A 17,433-nucleotide genomic window follows, 5' to 3' on the forward strand; every position below is an offset into this window, starting at 1 on the left:
GGGCTAGGAGTAGCGATGGCCCCCTTTATACCTCGTGAAGGTTACTGGCTCTGACCCAGCTGTTGAATTTCTCAGGCCAGTTTTTCCAACGGACAAAAACCTGTTTTACACCCCTGATGTTGCGTCGTTTTAATATCTTCTCCACTTGATACATCTTGTCTTTATTCAGTTTAACTTTTTGAATCTCCTCCGCGTAAAATTAACCTTCAATAGCTTCTCCATCAAAATCTTTGAGTTTGTACACAGGGGGAGATCGTGCAAGCTGCTCGGTCGCTGTAAACACTTCATCTGTAAAACTTTGTTCATATTTCTTGTCAAACATGCCTCGCAGTTTAGATATTCTTACAAGATCTCCTTTTTTAAACTTTATCCTTGAGTCCTTGCAGCGTAGATCAGGTTTTGAAAAACTTTAAAGGTGTTTTCTAGAGTCACCTCTACAGGCTTCATTTTGATGCTCGTGTGGTAACTGTGGTTGTAACTTTCCACGAGATCCTGCAGGACGTCGAGGAATCGACGTGTGTTATTAGCAGTAAAATATCTCCACATCCTGGTTTTTAACGTGCGGTTAAACCTCTCAATCACAGAGGCCTTTACCTCGCTCGGAGTAGCAAAATGCACAACTCTGTGGTTCTCTAATAATGCCTTAAATTTTTTGTTAAAAAATTCTTTCCCCGCATCAGTTTGAAGTTTTTTAGGGGTCTCGCTTTCTCTAAAAACGGATTCAAAAGCCTTTACCACCTCTGCGGCTGTTTTTCTCTTCATAGTGCGAACGTAAGCCTTTTTTGAAAACACGTCAATGACGGTTAATAGATAATTATACCCGTCATTGTACTCAGCCAAGGCCTGCATGTCGCAGAGATCTGCTTGGAATTGTTTTAAGGGGCTGGTGACAAAAACTCTGTTTCTCGGAAAATGTATTCTTGCAGGTTTATGTAGAGTATATGCACCTTGCTCTGATAAGAAGTCTTGCACTTTTTCGCACGCGACTTTCTTACCCGTTTCGTCCTGTACAGCTTTACTTGACCTCTCTACTCCCCAAAACTACCTGGGTGGATAGGATCGTAGAAAACCTTTTTCATTAACCTCGTTTCAGCCATCTCACCTTATACAAACTCTGGCTTGTAATGAAATAAAACACAGAACGCAAGTATATTTCAACCTTTTATTTTTTCTCTAATGTGTGATAATACACACGCACACACACAAACAAATGATCACAAAAAGCAGGAATGCTAGTAATATAGGATTTAAGAAAAGTTAAATGTTTTAACAACATCACATGATTACAATATTAGTCTAAACACATCCGGCTGATGGAAAGAAGGAATGTAACACCCCTCTTTTAACCCTCCCAGAACTTTGTCATGGTTTGAAGCTGCTGCAATTTCTTTACATCTTCTCCAATCAACTGCTCGTACATATTGTGTATAGAAGTGTTGATTTGTTTCACCAGAGTTAGTTCGTACAAGTAAGCTTCTGCCACAGCCCTGACTCTGGCATCATCTTCACAAATGTTACGTGCAGTTAGAAGATGTTGAATGGAAGCAATGAATCGTTGATTATAAAGTCTCCGCATCAGAGTGTAGTAATGGTCATGAAAAAAGTCGTCCTCGAGGACATCCTTGCACTGATGTTGGCGTAAACTAGGGTGATCGACACTACACCCGTAGCATGATTCAATCATAAATTTTTTGATGGTCTCGTTCAAGAGGTGTATCACTGCAGTTTTCACAACTTTGATGAAACCTGAGGGGACCCATCCATCAAACTCGTCCTCACCCTCTCCTCCGGCATCCTGAGTGTGTGCAGGGGACCCCTGGCCTGGTGGAAGCTGAGAGTCCTCCATTTCGTTAGATTTAGCTTCCTCCGTTGTTACGGCCGCGGCGGATCCTATCGGGTAGAGCGTTAAGCAGCGGTCATCAGGCGCCGAATTTGAGAACTCGATCTCGAGAGAAGAGGAGGAGTTGGAGGAGAAGAAAGACACAGACGAAGTCGCTGGTGAAGGAGGGTGATACGGCTCCAGGTAGTATCTGTCGCTGTCTGGTGATCCAAACTGCGGTGATGTGGATGTTGCAGAAGGGGTCCCTGTATGCATCAATAGCGACGGAGAAGCATTCTCCAGATCGCGGTCAGTGATCTCCTCGCACAATGTCTTCTGGACGCTAGTTCTCATCCTGTTCCTCGTGTTGATCGGTGTATGACCTGTGCTGGAGTGTGTCCTTATAAACCTGAAGGGGGTGTGGTTATTGAGGTTGAGGAGGAGGGTTCTCAGCGGAGGGAGGTCTACACAGCCAGGGTTTTCTTGACTGCTAGAATCTCACCCCAGTTCTGGCAACTGCGGAACAGCGTGGAAACTCGATCCGCTATATCATTCATCTTCTCCACCCAGGCTGCATGAGGTATTGCTAACAGCGTCCTAAACACACCACAGTCAGAGTTATAGCACTCAAGAACAAAAAGATCCCCGTCTTCATTCTCATTAGATTTCCGGTGGCTTGCACGGAAGAACCAACGGCCTGTAACGCCTGTTTTCGATTGCCACACAGCACTGAAACCATCCTTGTTTTGGCCAGCTCAGCATCATCCAGAGGATTCATCAGTCTCGGACTCTCCAGTCTCGGCCGTTTGGCTGCAGATGTTGCCGGGATTTCTTCGGGTTCTTCTTTCACTGTTAACACCTCCTCAGCCGAGCCCTTGCCTCCTTCTCTATGACGCGGTATCGCTAGTTTCAACACTCCCCAGTCGTTGGAAGTTAGCATACCCACAGTGGTCAGAGGTCCCGGCTTCTCACCACCCTCGTCAAGCTGATACAGACAGAGGTCACCTGTTTCATACATGAACACATAGCCCCATCTTCCCCGCAGTCCATAAGGCTCCAGTGACCATTCCTCCCGTAGAGACACGGGCGGCGGTTGCTGTGTTCTGCACAGAAACACCATCCTTTTCTTGGGAGCATTTGGTACCAAGGGCTGATCTTCAAATATCGTTACCGGAGTCTCACAAATGAGAGACCGCAGAGCACACGTCCTCTCCGAGGCCTGCGTAGATTTATCCTCTACACTCACTCTGCTTCTTGTCCTTGGCATCTTGAATCAGCTATCTTTCACCCCAAAGTCGTTCTCTACACACTGACTGTCTCAGGGTTTTTATCCTTTACTCGAAACCCCTCCCCTGTCCACCCATTGGCCCTCAAACCTGGGGTCGAACAATACCCACCCCACACATCTAATTATTTTCCCATCTTTACCTTACAGGGACCGGTCTTTGAAGCTTTTAAAATGCTGACCGCTTCTACAACTTAGCCTTTTCTATTAACCCTTTCTCTTATTTAAACATTCAACTAATATATTTCTCACAACCTCCTGACCTTAGCTGTAATTATTCTTAACCCTAGCCATAAACACCCCCTTCTTTAGATGTCAAAGATCTCTTCAACAGATGGCTAATCTATGTCAAACAAAGGTCACACGTCAAAATAGCTTGATCGATCGATAAGAGGTCAAAAGTCATATCCCCAGATGTCAGCAAACGGATGTCAAACAAAGGTCACCTGTCATATTAATTTGATTGATCGATAAGAGGTCAGAGGTCACCTGTCAAAATGAGTTTGATCGAAGGTATCCTTTTATTTCTCTCATAATCTATAAAATGCGGTGAAAAAAAAGGTGTGAATGCCCCATAGAACACTAAAAGGTGGAGCAGAAGTGTTCGGCTGCAAGAAGGTGTGAATGTACGACTATATTTGGTGAAAAGCAGGTGAAGCAAGGTCTGAATGCCCAACCTTACATCATAAAAAGCGAGATCAGAGGTGTTTGGCTGTAAGAAGGCCATAGTTTGCCAAAAGCGGGTAAGGTGTGAATGACCGACTAAATATCAACAAAAGTGGGGGCGGAGGTCTTCGGATGCAAGTGGGTGTGAATATCCCACCATACTTGTATGGTGGAGAGGAAGCTGTGAATGGCCGACCATAGTAAAAAGCGGGTGAGAAAAGGTGCGAATGTCAAAACATACATGATCAAAACAGGGAGCGGAGGTGTTTGGCTGCGACAAGGTGTGAATGTCCACCCATAATTAATGAAAAGCGGGCAAAAAGTAGGTTCGAATGCCCAACCATACATCATCAAAAGCAGGAGTGGATGTGTTCGGTTACAAGAAGGATTGAATGTCTGACCATAGTTTGTAAAAAGCGGGTAAGAAAAGGTGCAAATGCCCGACAATGTATGATCAAAAGAGGGAGCGGAGGTTTTCGGCTGAAAGAAGGTCTGAATGTCCAACCATAATTTGTAAAAACCGGGTAAGATAAGGCTTGAAAGCCCGACTATACACCATCAACAGCTGGAGCGGAGGTGTTCAGCTGCAAGAAGGTCTGAATGTCCATCAATAATTGCTAGAAAACATGAAAGAGAATTTTCGAATTTCAAACCGAACATGATCATAAGCGGGAGAGGAGGTGTTCAGCTGCAAGAAGGTGTGAATGTCCACCCATAATTACTGAAAAATGGGTAAGAAAAGATGCGAATGCCCAACCATACATCATCAAAAGCAGAAGTGGATGTTTTCGGCTACAAGGTTTGAATATCCGACCATAGTTTGTAAAAAGCGGGAATGAAAAGGTTCGAATGCCCGAACATACACCATCAAAAGAGGGAGCGGAGGTGTTCCGCTGTAAGACGGTGTGAATGTCCGACCATAGTTGGTAAAAATCGGGTAAGAAAAGGTTAAAAAACCCGACTGTACACAATCAAAAGCGGAAGCGGAGGTGTTCGGCTGCAAGAAGGTGTGAACGTCCGACCAAAGTTTGTAAAAAGCAGTTAAGAAAAGGTTCGAATATCCAACCAAACATAATCAAAAGCGGGAGCAGAGCTGTTCGACTGCAAGTAGGTGTTAATGTCAGATCATAATTAGCAAAAAGCTGATGAGAAAGGGTGAGAATGCACGACTATACACCATCAAATGCGGGAGCGGAGTTGTTCGGCTGTGAGTAGGTGTGAATCTCCACCCATAATTACTGAAAAATGCGTAAAAAAAGGGTGCGAATGCCCAACCATACATCATCAAAAGCAGGAGTGGATGTGTTCGGCTGCAAGAAGGTCTGAATGTCCAACCATAATTTGTAAAAAACGGGGAAGAAAAAGCTCGAAAGCACGACTATACACGATGAAAAGCGGGAGCGGAGGTGGTTCAGCTACAAGAAGGTCTGAATGTCCATCAATAATTGCTAGAAAACATGAAAGAAAATTTTCGAATATCAAACCACACATGATCATAAGCGGGAGAGGAGGTGTTCAGCTGCAAGAAGGTGTGAATGTCCACACATAATTACTGAAACATGGGTAAGAAAAGGTGCGAATGCCCAACCATACATCTTCAAATGCAGGAGTGGATGTGTTCGGCTACAAGAAGGTTTGAATGTCCGACCATAGTTTGTAAATATGTAAACATTGATAAATATGAAGGACAGAGCAGTTTTCACTTGGTTTGAGTGAAGGAATTCATTTTATACATCAAATCCCAAATCATGCAGAACGTATGAAAATAAGCTTATTCTCGGATTCCTGATCCTTCAGTGTTGCTCTTTCTTCTACTGTAAAATACAATGTTGTCCTTTGTTGAAGTCGATCTAGACATTGATAAATATGAAGGACAAAGCAGTTTTCACTTGGTTTGAGTGAAGGAATTAATTTTATACATAAAATCCCAAATCATGCAGAACGCATGAAAATAAGCTTATTCTCGGATTCCTGATCCTTCAGTGTTGCTCTTTCTTCTACTGCAAAATACAATGTTGATAAATACCAGCCGAACATCTCTGCTGCCGCTTTTGATAATTTATGGTTGGGCATTCTTACCTTTTCTTACCCGCTTTTTACAAATTATGATCTGACATTCACACATACTTGCAGTCGAACACCTTCTCTCCCGCTTATGATCATGTGCGGTTTGATATTAGAAAATTTTCTTTCATGTTTTCTAGCAATTATTGATGGACATTCAGACCTTATTGCAGTCGAACATCTCCACTCCCGCTTTTGATCATACATTGTCGGGCATTCGCACCTTGTCTTACCCACTTTTTACAAACTTTAGTCAGAAATTCACACCTTGCAGCTGAACCACCTCCGCTCCATGTTTTGATCATGTATGGTCTGGCAATACTAAGTTTTCTTACCCGTTTGTGAGTAATTATGGCTGGACATTCACACCTACTCACAGCCGAACACTTCCGCTCCCGCATTTGATGGTGTATAGTCGGTCATTCTCACCCTTTCTCATCAGCTTTTTGCAAATTATGATCTGACATTCACACCTACTTGCCGTCAAACAGCTCTGCTCCCGCTTTTGATTCTGTTTACAATATATGACATGTAGTAGAATTGAACCGGACCGGGGGACAAGGAAAGAAGAAGAGGAAAGAAGGGGAAACAGAACAAAAATAGAAACAAAAAACAGACAACCAGCTGCTACACCTGTAAAAAACAAAACAGACAACAATCCATGGCCTCTGAGGGGAATACAGCCTTAGCGCCACCAGGAGCACCTGAAAGCAAACAAACAGGGAAAAAACAAGCACACAACCAAACAAAAACAAGCACAAGAAGCGGTAATCGCATGCAACACAGCTGTGAATATAGATGACCTGAGACGACATGATAATACATCAACTGCTTAGCGACCATGCTACTGGGCTAATAAATGTATGTGTGTGTGTGAGAACATGCAATACCCATGGCACAGGACCTACATGGTAACCATGCTTAGTTATGAGTGTATTAGTGTACAGGGCCACAATCCACAGCTGCCCCCCAGCAATCAGAAGCAGGCAGAGAGGGCCACAAGACCCAGGCCACCAGCAGCCCCCACGGAGCACAGAACCCAGGAAGCCCACCACAGGGACAACCACGCATCCACCCAGAAGACTGCAGAGGAAGCCCCCGGACAGAGCCCCCATAAGCATAGGGCAGAGGCCCTCCGGGAGCCAGGGGCAACAGCCCACCGACCCCGCCAGGCCCCAGCCGCCCAGACATGGGCCGTGCACTGGACCCGGGCCCCGGGAGCCTGAGTGCCCCCAAAACCCCCGGCAGAGGCCCCACCCAATACCCAGGAGGGCCAAGCGCCCCAGACAGCCACACAGTCGGTCAGCGCCTGCCCCAGCGCCCCTAGCCAAGTGCCCTGGGAGTCAAGACGTGCCCACAGGTGGGTGAAGTCGCGAGCAGCAGGGAGAGGCAACGCCGCCCCCCCATCGGGAGAAGTACAAGCAGGCCAGGCGACAGCAAGTCCCAGATCCAGGCCCAATCATCACCACACACACTTTCACGTCCCATACATCCACACGTCCTCCCTCCCTCAACTCCGCTGGGGTGTAGCGCAGCGGGCACACCAGGAAGCCAGCAGTCCCCCGGCCACCACAGACCCCGAACCAGCAGAACAATTAATTAATCCTCTTGGCCCCTCCCGCCCCGAGCAGCAACCAGGAAGCAGGGGTGTGGGAAGAAGACCCCTCCCCTCACCCTTCTGGCTCTTCAATATTTTATAATAGTGAGCGATTAAAATTGAGGGGCAGCCAAACCTGTAGAACTGGGAGCGCGGCCCTCTGGGCAGCCTACATATCCAAAGAGCCCCGCCCACCAGATGCCACTCAGTGTAACCACCCCCCAAGACCTAATGTGTGTGTGTGAGTGTGTTTGATAAGTAGTAATGTCTAAGGTGTAATTAAAACAGGGGCGGGGAACTGCAGAGTGCAACCAAAGGGGACCACCTACGTGGCCCCATCCACTACACCCCACCGAACACACACGCCCCCAAAACCCTTCATGTGTGAGCGTGTGCTGTGTACAGGAGCCAGAAGGGAGAGGGGTATGGGGACGAACTGTTGTGCCTACTGCTCTTCAGCCTGTCAAATGAAACGTAGAATTTGAAACGTGACAAATGAACGAAGACCCAAGGAGTTGAGTCGTAAACGAATGTCCATCAATAATTGCACAATCCTGTGCGAGGACCCGTCAGCCGAGGAGTTGAGTCATGAACTAATCAATACTGTTTCCTGTGCGAGGACCCGTCACCCGAGGAGTTGAGTCGTGTACGAATCAATACTGTTTCCTGTCCTGCTGACTGAGCTTATGAAGCTGCCGCCTGCCATGTGGTGAGGAAGTGTACTGCATGAAAATGAACGAATCACTCACTGAGACAACTCGTTACTCCCGAGTCATATAAAAAATTAGTTCATATCACACATCACTATCTATTTGACGAGTTAAGCATGAATTTGGATTTTGCAATAAAATTAATTCCTTCTCTCAAACCAAGTTCAAACTGCTTTGTCCTTCATATTTATCTACTTCTAATCTAGTTTCAGCAATAAACAACACTGTATTTTGTAGTATAAAAAGAACCAGACCTAATTTTCAGCAATAAGCTTCTCTCGAGGAGATATGAAGGAATACAGATTTTGCTATAAAATGTAATCCTTCTATCAAACTGACTTAAAACGGTTTGTCCTTATTTCTTCACTTCTGATGAAGTTTCAACAATAAACAACAAACTTTGTATTATGAGAAAGAACCAGACTCATTCTTCAGGAATCCGAAAATAAGCTCTATTTTACGAGTTATGCACGAATTCGGATTCTCCTATAAAACGAATTCCTTAACTCAAACCAAGTTAAGACTGCTTTGTCCTTCATATTTATTCATGTCTAATCAAGTTTCAACGATAAACAACGTTGTACTTTGTAGAATGAGAAAGAACTTCTTCAGCAATAAGCATCTCTCGACATATGACGAAGTACAGATTTTGCTATAAAATTAATTCCTTCTATCAGCCTGACTTAAAACTGTTTGTCCTCCTTATTTATCCACTTCAAATCAAGTTTCAACAATGAAAAAAATTTTGTAGTTTGAGAAAGAACAACTTAATCTTCAGCAATCAGTATGAAAAGAGGGTAAGAAAAGGTGCAAATGCCAACCATACATCACTAAAAGGTGGAGCGGAAGTATTCGGCTGCAAGTATGTTCGACCATAATTTGTAAAAAGCGGGTAAGAAAAGGTTAGAATGCCCGACTATATATTAACAAAAGCGGGAGGAGAGGTCTTCGGATGAGAGTGGGTGAGAATTTCCAACCATAATCTATAAAATGCGGTGAAAAAAAAGGTGTGAATGCTACTAAAAGTTGGAGTGGAAGTGTTCGGCTGCAAGAAGGTGTGAATGTCCGACTATATTTGGTGAAAAGCAGGTGAAGCAAGGTCTGAATGCCCAACCTTACATCATCAAAAGCGAGATCAGAGGTGTTTGGCTGCAAGATATCCATAGTTTGCCAAAAGCGGGTAAGGTGCAAATGACCGACTAAATATCAACAAAAGTGGGGGAGAAGGTCTTCGGATGCAAGTGGGTGTGAATATCCCAACATACAAGTATGGTGGAGAAGAAGCTGTGAATGGCCGACCATAGTAAAAAGCGGGTGAGAAAAGGTGCGAATGTCAAAACATACATGATCAAAACAGGGAGCGGAGGTGTTTGGCTGCGACAAGGTGTGAATGTCCACCCATAATTAATGAAAAGCGGGCAACAAGTAGGAAGGTTTGAATGTCTGACCATAGTTTGTAAAAATCGGGTAAGAAAAGGTTCGAATGCCCGAACATACACCATCAAAGGAAGGACCGGAGGTATTCCGCTGTAAGAAGGTGTGAATGTCCGACCATAGTTGGTAAAAAGCGGGTAAGAAAAGGTTAAAATACCCGACTGTACACAATCAATAGCGGGAGCGGAGTTGTTCGGCTACTAAAAGGTGTGAAAGTCCGACCATGGTTTGTAAAAAGCGGGTAAGAAAAGGTGCGAATGCCCGACAATGTATGATCAAAAGAGGCAGCGGAGGTTTTGGGCTGCAAGAAGGTCTGAATGTCCAACCATAATTTGTAAAAACCGGGGAAGAAAAGGCTCGAAAGGCCGACTATACACCATCAACAGCTGGAGCGGAGGTGTTCAGCTGCAAGAAGGTCTGAATGTCCATCAATAATTGCTAGAAAACATGAAAGAGAATTTTCGAATATCAAACCGCACATGATCATAAGCGGGAGAGGAGGTGTTCAGCTGCAAGAAGGTGTGAATGTCCACCCATAATTACTGAAAAATTGGTAAGAAAAGGTGCGAATGCCCAACCATACATCATCAAAAGCAGGAGTGGATGTGTTCGACTACAAGAAGGTTTGAATGTCCGACCATATTTTGTAAAAAGCGGGTAAGAAAAGGTTTGAATACCCGACTATATATTAACAAAAGTGGGAGGAGAGGTCTTCGGATGAGAGTGGGTGAGAATTTCCAACCATAATCTATAAAATGCGGTGAAAAAAAAGGTGTGAATGCCCCATAGAACACTAAAAGTTGGAGCGGAAGTGTTCGGTTGCAAGAAGGTGTGAATGTCCGACTATATTTGGTGAGAAGCAGGTGAAGTAAGGTCTGAATGCCCAACCTTACATCATCAAAAGCGAGATCAGAGCTGTTTGGCTAGAAGAAGGCCATAGTTTGCCAAAAGCGGGTAAGGTGCGAATGACCAACTAAATATCAACAAAAGTGGGGGCGGAGGTTTTCAGCTGCAAGAAGGTTCGAATGCCTGAACATACACCATCAAAAGAGGAAGCGGAGCTTTTCGACTGCAAGTAGGTGTGAATGTCAGATCATAATTTGCAAAAAGCTGATGAGAAAGGGTGAGAATGCCCGACTATACACCATCAAATGCGGGAGCGGAAGTGTTCGGCTGTGAGTAGGTATGAATGTCAAACCACAATTGCTGAAAAATGTGTTAGAAAAGACTAGAATGCCGGACCATACATCTTCAAAATCGGGAGAAGTGGTGTTCGGCTGCAAGTAGGTGTGAATGTCCAGCCATAATTACTCACAAACGGGTAAGAAAAGGTAGTATTGCCAGACCATACATCATCAAAACAGGGAGCGGAGGTGGTTCACCTGCAAGAAGGGGTGAATGTCCGACTAAAGTTTATAAAAAGCGGGTAAGACAAGGTGCGAATGCCAGACAATGTATGATCAAAAGAGGGAGCGGAGGTTTTCGGCTGCAAGAAGGTCTGAATGTCCACCCATAATTCCTGAAAAATGGGTAAAAAAAAGGGTGCGAATGCCCTACCATACATCATCAAAAGCAGGAGTGGATGTGTTCGGCTAGAAGAAGATTTGAATGTCCATCAATAATTGCTTTAAAACATGAAAGAAAATTTTCGAATATCAAACCGCACATGGTCATAAGCGGGAGAGGAGTTGTTCAGCAGAAAGAAGGTGTGAATGTCCACCCATAATTACTGAAAAATGGGTATGAAAAGGTGAGAATTCCCAACCTTACATCATCAAAAGCAGGAGGGATGTGTTCGGCTATAAGAAGGTTTGAATGTCCGAGCATAGTTTGTAAAAAGCGGGTAAGAAAAGGTTCGAATGCCCGAACATACACCATCAAAAGAGGAGCGGAGGTGTTCCGCTGTAAGAAGGTGTGAATGTCCGACCATAGTTGGTAAAAAGCGGGTAAGAAAAGGTTAAAATACCCGACTGTACACAATCAATAGTGGAAGCGGAGGTGTTCGCTTGCAAGAAGGTGTGAACGTCCCACCAAAGTTTGTAAAAAGCAGTTAAGAAAAGGTTTGAATATCCAACCATACATAATCAAAAGCGGGAGCAGAGCTGTTCGACTGGAAGTAGGTGTGAATGTCAGATCATAATTTGCAAAAAGCTGATGAGAAAGGGTCAGAATGCCCAACTATACACCATCAAATGCGGGAGCAAAAGTGTTCGGCTGTGAATAGGTGTGAATGTCCGACCATAATTATTGAAAAATTTGTTGGAAAAGACTAGAATGCCGGACCATACATCACCAAAAGCGGGAGAGGTGGTGTTCGGCTGCAAGTAGGTCTGAATGTCCACCCATAATTCCTGAAAAATGGGTAAAAAAAAGGGTGCGAATGCCCTACCTTACATCATCAAAAGCAGGAGTGGATGTGTTTGGCTACAAGAAGATTTGAATGTCCATCAATAATTGCTTTAAAACATGAAAGAAAATTTTCGAATATCACACTGCACATGATCATTAGCGGGAGAGGAGTTGTTCAGCAGCAAGAAGGTGTGAATGTCCAACCATAATTACTGAAAAATGGGTATGAAAAGGTGAGAATTCCCAACCATACATCATCAAAAGCAGGAGTGGATGTGTTCGGCTACAAGAAGGTTTGAATGTCCGAGCATAGTTTGTAAAAAGCGAGTAAGAAAAGGTTCGAATTCCCGAATATACACCATCAAAAGAGGGAGCGGAGATGTTCCGCTGTAAGAAGGTGTGAACGTCCCACCAAAGTTTGTAAAAAGCAGTTAAGAAAAGGTTTGAATATCCAACCAAACATAATCAAAAGCGGGAGCAGAGCTGTTCGACTGCAAGTAGGTGTGAATGTCAGATCATAATTTGCAAAAAGCTGATGAGAAAGGGTCAGAATGCCCAACTATACACCATCAAATGCGGGAGCAAAAGTGTTCGGCTGTGAATAGGTGTGAATGTCCGACCATAATTATTGAAAAATGTGTTAGAAAAGACTAGAATGCCGGACCATACATCACCAAAAGCGGGAGAGGTGGTGTTCGGCTGCAAGTAGGTCTGAATGTCCACCCATAATTCCTGAAAAATGGGTAAAAAAAAGGGTGCGAATGCCCTACCTTACATCATCAAAAGCAGGAGTGGATGTGTTTGGCTACAAGAAGATTTGAATGTCCATCAATAATTGCTTTAAAACATGAAAGAAAATTTTCGAATATCACACCGCACATGATCATAAGCGGGAGAGGAGTTGTTCAGCAGCAAGAAGGTGTGAATGTCCACCCATAATTACTGAAAAATGGGTATGAAAAGGTGAGAATTCCCAACCATACATCATCAAAAGCAGGAGTGGATGTGTTCGGCTACAAGAAGGTTTGAATGTCCGAGCATAGTTTGTAAAAAGCGGGTAAGAAAAGGTGCGAATTCCCGAATATACACCATCAAAAGAGGGAGCGGAGGTGTTCCGCTGTAAGAAGGTGTGAACGTCCCACCAAAGTTTGTAAAAAGCAGTTAAGAAAAGGTTTGAATATCCAACCAAACATAATCAAAAGCGGGAGCAGAGCTGTTCGACTGCAAGTAGGTGTGAATGTCAGATCATAATTTGCAAAAAGCTGATGAGAAAGGGTTAGAATGCCCAACTATACACCATCAAATGCAGGAGCAAAAGTGTTCGGCTGTGAACAGGTGTGAATATCAGACCATAATTATTGATAAATGTGTTAGAAAAGGCTAGAATGTCGGACCATACATCACCAAAAGCGGGAGAGGTGGTGTTCAGCTGCAAGTAGGTGTGAATGTCCAGCTATAATTACTCACAAACGGGTAAAAAAAGGTAGTATTGCCAGACCATACATGATCAAAACAGGGAGCGGAGGTGGTTCACCTGCAAGAAGGGGTGAATGTCCGACTAAAGTTTATAAAAAGCGGGTAAGACAAGGTGCGAATGCCAGACAATGTATGATCAAAAGAGGGAGCGGAGGTTTTCGGCTGCAAGGTCTGAATGTCCAACCATAATTTGTAAAAACTGGGGAAGAAAAGGCTCACAAGCCCAACTATACACCATCCAAAGCGGGAGCGGAGGTGTTCAGCTGCAAGAAGGTGTGAATGTCCACTAAAAATTACTGAAAAATGGGTAAGAAAAGGTGCGAATGACCAACCATACATCATCAAAAGCAGGAGTGGATGTGTTTGGCTACAAGAAGGTTTGAATGCCCGACCATAATTTGTAAAAACCAGGGAAGAAAAGGCTCGAAAGCCTGACTATACACCATCAAAAGCGGGAGCGGAGGTGTTCAGCTGCAAGAAGGTCTGAATGTCCATCATTAATTGCTAGAAAACATGAAAGAAAAGTTTCGAATGTCAAACCGCACATGATCATAAGCGGGAGAGGAGGTGTTCAGCTGCAAGAAGGTGTGAGAGTCCACCCATAATTACTGAAAATTGGGTAAGAAAAGGTGCGAATGCCCAACCATACATCATCAAAAGCAAGAGTGGATGTGTTCGGCTACAAGAAGGTATGAATGCCCGACCATAGTTTGTAAAAAGCCGGTAAGAAAAGGTTGGAATGCCCGAACATACACCATCAAAAGAGGGAGCGGAGGTGTTCCGCTGTAAGATTGTGTGAATGTCAAACCATAGTTGGTAAACAGCGGGTAAGAAAACGTTGAAATACCCGACTGTACACAATCAATAGCGGGAGCAGATTTGTTCAGCTACATGAAGGTATGAAAGTCCAACCATGGTTTGTAAAAAGCGGTTAAGAAAAGGTTCGAATGCCCGAATACATACCATGAAAAGCGGAGACGGGAGGTGTTCGGCTGCAAGAAGGTGTGAATGTCCGACCAAAGTTTGAGCAAAGCAATTAATTTTATAGGAAAATCCGAAATCGTGCAGAACAGTGTTGCTCTTTCCTATACTGCAAAATATAATATTCTTTGTTGAAGTCGATATAGACATTGATAAATATGAAGGACAAAGCAGTTTTCACTTGGTTTGAGTGAAGGAATTCATTTTATACATAAAATCCCAAATCATGCAGAACGTATGAAAATAAGCTTATTCTCGGATTCCTGAACCATCAGTGTCGCTCTTTCTACTACTGCAAAATACAAAGTTTTTCTCTGTTGAAGTCGATCTAGACGTTGATAAATATGAAGGACAAAGCAGTTTTAACATAGTTTGAGTGAAGGAATTCATTTTAAAGCAATGAAGAACGTATGAAAATAAGCTTATTCTCGGATTCCTGATTCTTCAGTGTTGCTCTTTCTTCTACTGCAAAATACAATGTTGTTCTTTGTTGAAGTCGATCTAGACATTGATAAATATGAAGGACAAAGCAGTTTTCACTTGGTTTTAGTGAAGGAATTCATTTTATACATAAAATCCCAAATCACGCAGAACGTATGAAAATAAGCTTATTCTCGGATTCCTGATCCATCAGTGTTGCTCTTTCTTCTACAGCAAAATACAATGTTGTTCTTTGTGTAAGTCGATCTAGACATTGATAAATATGAAGGACAAAGCAGTTTTCACTTGGTTTGAGTGAAGGAATTCATTTTATACATAAAATCCCAAATCACGCAGAACGTATGAAAATAAGCTTATTCTCGGATTCCTGATCCATCAGTGTTGCTCTTTCTTCTACTGCAAAATTCAATGTTGTTCTTTGTTGAAGTCGATCTAGACATTGATAAATATGAAGGACAAAGCAGTTTTCACTTGGTTTGAGTGAAGGAATTAATTTTATACATAAAATCCCAAATCATGCAGAACGTATGAAAATAAGCTTATTCTCGGATTCCCTAACCATCAGTGTCGCTCTTTCTACTACTGCAAAATACAAAGTTTTTCTCTGTTGAAGTCGATCTAGACGTTGATAAATATGAAGGACAAACCAGTTTTAACATAGTTTGAGTGAAGGAATTCATTTTAAAGCAATGAAGAACGTATGAAAATAAGCTTATTCTCGGATTCCTGATCCTTCAGTGTTGCTCTTTCTTCTACTGCAAAATACAATGTTGTTCTTTGTTGAAGTCGATCTAGACATTGATAAATATGAAGGACAAAGCAGTTTTCACTTGGTTTTAGTGAAGGAATTCATTTTATACATAAAATCCCAAATCACGCAGAACGTATGAAAATAAGCTTATTCTCGGATTCCTGATCCATCAGTGTTGCTCTTTCTTCTACAGCAAAATACAATGTTGTTCTTTGTTGAAGTCGATCTAGACATTGATAAATATGAAGGACAAAGCAGTTTTCACTTGGTTTGAGTGAAGGAATTCATTTTATACATAAAATCCCAAATCACGCAGAACGTATGAAAATAAGCTTATTCTCGGATTCCTGATCCATCAGTGTTGCTCTTTCTTCTACTGCAAAATCCAATGTTGTTCTTTGTTGAAGTCGATCTAGACATTGATAAATATGAAGGACAAAGCAGTTTTCACTTGGTTTGAGTGAAGGAATTCATTTTATACATAAAATCCCAAATCATGCAGAACGTATGAAAATAAGCTTATTCTCGGATTCCTGATCCTTCAATGTTGCTCTGTCTTCTACTGCAAAATACAATGTTGTTCTTTGTTGAAGTCGATCTAGACATTGATAAATATGAAGGACAAAGCAGTTTTAACATAGTTTGAGTGAAGGAATTCATTTTATAACAAAATCCGAAATTGTGCAGAACTCATGAAAGCAAGCTTATATTCGGATTCCTGAAACTTGAGATTTGCTCTTTCTTTTACTGCAAAGTACAACGTTGTTTTTTGTTGAAATCTATCTTGACATTGATAAATACCAGCAGAACATCTCTGCTGCCACTTTTGATAATTTATGGTTGGGCATTCTTACCTTTTCTTACCCGCTTTTTATCTGACATTCACACCTACTTGCAGTCGAACACCTTCTCTGCCGCTTATGATCATGTGCGGTTTGATATTCGAAAATTTTCGTTTATGTTTTCTAGCAATTATTGATGGACATTGAGACCGTCTTACAGCGGAGCTCCTCCGCTCCCTCTTTTGATGGTGTATGTTCGGGCATTCGAACCTTTCCTTACCCGCTTTTTACAAACTATGGTCGGACATTCAAACCTTCTTGTACCCGAACACATCCATTCCTGCTTTTGATGATGTATGGTTGGGCATTCGCACCTTTTCTTAACCATTTTTCAGCAATTATTGGTGGACATTCAGACCTTATTGCAGCTGAACACCTCCGCTCCCACTTTTGATGGTGTATAGTCAGGCATTCGCACCTTGTCTTACCCGCTTTTTACAAACTTTAGTCAGACATTCACACCTTGCAGCTGAACCACCTCCACTCCCTGTTTTGATCATGTATGGTCTGGCAATGCTACCTTTTCTTACCCGTTTGTGAGTAATTATAGCTGGACATTCACACCTACTTGCAGCCGATCACCACTTCTCCCGCTTTTGATGATGTATGGTCCGGCATTCTAGTCTTTTCTAACACATTTTTCTGCAATTATGGTTTGACATTCACACCTACTCACAGCCGAACACTTCCGCTCCCGCATTTGATGGTGTATAGTCGGGCATTCTCACCCTTTCTGATCAGCTTTTTACAAACTTCGGTCGGACGTTCACACCTTCTTGCAGCCGAACACCTCCGCATCCGCTTTTGATGGTATATATTCGGGCATACGAACCTTTTCTTACCCGCTTTTTACAAACTATGGTCGGATATTCAAACCTTGTAGCCGAACACATCCACTTCTGCTTTTGATGATGTATGGTTGGGCATTTGCATCTTTTCTTACCCATTTTTCAGTAATTATGGGTGGACATTCACACCTTCTTGCAGCTGAACACCTCCTCTCCCGCTTATGATCATG

This window comes from Leuresthes tenuis, unplaced genomic scaffold (assembly GCF_036924035.1).
Source record: "Leuresthes tenuis unplaced genomic scaffold, fLeuTen1.0.hap1 SCAF_20, whole genome shotgun sequence".
Taxonomy (NCBI): Eukaryota; Metazoa; Chordata; class Actinopteri; order Atheriniformes; family Atherinopsidae; genus Leuresthes; species Leuresthes tenuis.